The sequence below is a fragment of the Octodon degus genome, unplaced genomic scaffold, assembly GCF_000260255.1.
Source record: "Octodon degus isolate 3935 unplaced genomic scaffold, OctDeg1.0 scaffold00107, whole genome shotgun sequence".
NCBI classification, from domain to species: Eukaryota; Metazoa; Chordata; class Mammalia; order Rodentia; family Octodontidae; genus Octodon; species Octodon degus.
This window is the reverse complement of record NW_004524683.1, coordinates 8,295,088-8,299,004: the sequence shown is the minus strand read 5'-3', so window position 1 is coordinate 8,299,004 and position 3,917 is coordinate 8,295,088. Positions and strand designations below refer to the sequence as shown.

The 3,917-nt window shown below is 39.0% G+C and overlaps 1 pseudogene; it reads left to right on the top strand.

Moving 5' to 3' along the window:
* Positions 1–2,197: 2,197 nt before the first annotated feature.
* Positions 2,198–2,958, top strand: LOC101563443 (annotated as a pseudogene).
* The last annotated feature ends 959 nt before the right edge of the window (positions 2,959–3,917 follow it).

Sequence of the window (3,917 nt, the reverse complement as noted above, 5' to 3'; positions counted from 1 at the left end):
TCCCAGCATCGAGGCAGGAGGGTCACCATGAGTTTGTAGCCAGCCTGCACTATAGAGACCTTACCTCAAAAACAAAAAAACCACCCCTCCCCCCAAAAAAAAAACACAAGAACAAATCAATCAACTGAAGTTTGTCCCTCTCTGTATGGGCAACACTCTTACAAGGATGTTGATTATATATGCCTCACTTTCACAGCCTCTGGAGTTCGAATTTATTCTTTTTGGAGGGATCTAGACAAGTGAGATCGTTTCTTACACCTTTACTTTGTACAACTGGGTCAATCCTCAACTCTGCATATACACATGGTGTGCTATTTAAGAAGTGTCTCTAAAAACTAGCAAAACAGGTTTATCAGTCCTAAATTCATTTAGCCTATTAACATACTGCTTTTCAAGACTGAGAACACCTATTCCCAGAAGTATCCACTACTCTCAACCTATAGCCACCTTGGATGCCAACACAATCTTACATGACTGAGACTGTCTCATGTAATGAGGATTCCTTGAGAGCTACAAAACTATGATTGATATGACTGACCACATTCCAAACCATCATAGTACACCATAAATTAGTTTTTAATTCTTTTGTGATTGACTCGTCTAAATTCTTCATTAAAGTGCCCCCCCCCACGGTACTACTCAAATCAGAAGGCTGCTTCTTTTATCGTTCAATTAAAGGTTTTGCCTTTGTACTCATATTGTTTTTAGTTTCATTACCATTAAAACACAGACCCATGCTGGCCATTTATGGGTCAACCAGGTTTTATTATGAGCAAAATAAGGAACGCTGTATTTTGGCCCAAAATGTTGAGATCTAACTCCATTAAGCTTTTAACTATAAACTTGAATTAAGAGAAAAAAAAATAAAGAGGAATAATCTGAGGAAAAGGAAAGGATAAGGATAAGAAAAAGGAAGAGGAAGAGGTTGAAAAACAGCAGCAACAACAGCATGAACCTACAAGATACTCTAAGGGTACCCACACAAAAAATTCATAAACAACTGGGCCATTTGTAAAGTCAGTGTCACACATTCCTAGAATTAATTGGTAAGGACAGTACAACATACCAGAACCTATGAGACAAAGTGAACCAAAACTGAATCAAGAAGATATAGGTCGGGGAGACTGCTCAGTAGAATAAGCGCTTGCCTGGCATGCGCCAAGGGCCTGAGTTCAATTCCCGGTTCCACAAAAAAAAAGAAAAAAGTATAAACCCTGAACCACCTAGTACCAGGCAATGGAAATGAAGAAATAATTAAAAACAAAAACAACACAGTTCCGCAAAAAAACCAAAACAAAACACACAACTATCAAAAAACCCAAATCCTGATGGGCATACTCTTAAATTCTGCAGGAACTTTCACAGAAGCTGTAACTTCAGTAGCTTCTCACATTTATCAATTAAACTGAAGGGGAAGGAATACTTCCCAAAGTTACTCCTAGAGGTCAGCATTGTCTGGATTCCAAAACTGGAAAAGGACTCAACCAAAAAGAGAACTATAAGCCAATCTCTTTAGCAAGAAATTGGCAAATAGAATCCAACAAATCACCAAAAGATCATATATCATGACCACGCAGAATTCATCCAAGGGATGCAAGGGTGGTTCAACATACATAATAAATTAAACCACTGAGTAAAAAGTATAATAACACTATTATCTCAATACATGCAGGAAAAACCTTTCATAAAATCCCAACTTCCATTCATGATTCATTAAAAAAAAACCTGGGCCAGGGAGATAGCTCAGTAGAATAAGCGCTTGCCTGGCATGTGCAAGGGCCTGAGTTCAATCCCCAGTTCGGCAAAAACAAAAAATCCAAAAAACAAAAAAACCCAACCAATCAATCAACCAACCAACCAAAAACATTAAAAAAATAGGTATAGCAGGCCCTTATCTCAATCTGATGAAAGTCAAATGGCTAAAATGACAAACCAATGATCAAAACCATGAAATGGGGCTCTGAGGATGTAGCTCAGTGGTAGAGCACTTGCCTAGCATGTACAAGGCCCAGAGTTCAATAGTGAAGAACTGAAAGCTTTCCTTCTAAAATCAGGAACAAAAATGTCTACTATTATCCCTATTAAATATAGCTCTTGAAACATCAACCAGAACAATCAGACAAAACGAACCAAAACTGAATCAAGAAGATATAAAACTCTTTTTTGTGGCGCCTGGGAGGCGATCGCTAGCTTTGACATGAAGCTGAACATCTCCTTCCCAGCCACTGGCTGCCAGAAACTCATCAAAATTGATGATGAACGCAAGCTTTGCACATTTTATGAGAAGCGCCACAGAAGTGGCTGCTGACACCCTGGTTGAAGAGTGGAAGGGTTATGTGGTCCTAATCCACGGTGGGAATGACAAGCAAGCCTTCCCCATGAAGCAGGGCGTCCTCACCCACGGCCGCGTGCGTCTGCTGCTGAGTAAGGGGCACTCCTGCTACCAACTGAGGAGGACTGGGGAGAGAAAGTGGAAATCCGTCCAAGGCTGCATCGTGGATGCCAAACTCAGCGTTCTCAATCTGGTTATTGTAAAGAAAGGCGAGGACATTCCTAGGTTGACCGATACTACCATGCCTCGGAGCCTAGGGCCCAAAAGAGCTAGCAGAATTTGCAAACTTTTCAATCTGTCTAGGGAAGATGATGTCCACCAGTATGTTGTCAGGAAGCCCTTGAACAAGGAGGGTAAAAAACCCAGGACTAAAGCCCCCAAGATCCAGAGACTTGTTACTCCGCGTGTCCTTCAACACAAACGCCGCCACATTGCACTGAAGAAGCAGCACACTAAGAAAAACAAGGAGGAGGCTGCAGAGTATGCTAAACTTCTGGCATGAGAAGAGAATGAAGGAAGCCAAAGAAAAATGCCAAGAGCAGACTGCCAAGCGACGCAGGCTGTCCTCTCTGAGAGCTTCTACTTCCACGTCTGAGTCCAGTCAAAAGTGAAATGCTTCAGTAACAAATAAATTAGATCTGACTTTGAAAAAAAAAAAAAAAAAAAAAAAAAAAAGATATAAAAACCCTGAACACATAATTCTTATATCAAAATATCTCACTATACCTGCTTAATATACACATTTTTAAGTGTTAATGAAAAATGTTTTAAATGTTTAACAAAATAGAAATGCTAATTACTCTGATTTGATACCAATTTTATATATGTATCAAAATGTACACCTTAATTATGTGCAGTTAAAAAATTAATAATGTCCAAAAATAAATTTGTTATGAAAGCAAAAAAAAAAAAACAAACCCCAAACAAACAAACACCCTGAACAATCCAGGCAACAAAAAGAAATAAACGAGATGTAGAAAAGAAACTGAATTATCATTATTTGCAGGTGACATGATTTTCTACACAGAAGACTCAAAATATTCCACCAAAACCTCTTAGAATTATTAACCAAATTCAGTACTATAGGATAAAAAGTTAACTCACAAAAATCAGTATTCCCACACACCAATAATAAACTTAACAAAAAAAATTAGGAGCGCCTGCTTAGACAGAGAGCAGAGCCCAGGGATTGATTTCCCAGCGGGGTGCCATAACGGCCCCACCCCGGGGGGCGTGCTGAGACTGCAATTGAGACTGGACATGATGGAGGGCTCGCTGTAATCCCAGCACTTGGGAGGTTGAAAACATGAGGGTCACTATGAGTCAGATCTATGTAGTGAGACCCTGTAGACCCTCTAGACCCTGTACTAAATACATTAAAAAAAGAAAAAAAAAACACAAAATTGGGGAATCAATGTCATTTACATGAGTGTAAAGGAAAATTAAACACTTATTAACCTATCCAAGGAAATGAAAGACCTCTACAACAAAAACTACGGTACTCTGATAAAGAAAAAAGGTATTAGAAAAATGGAAAAATGTGCCCTATTCTTAGAATAGACAGAACCAATACTATTGTTAAAAT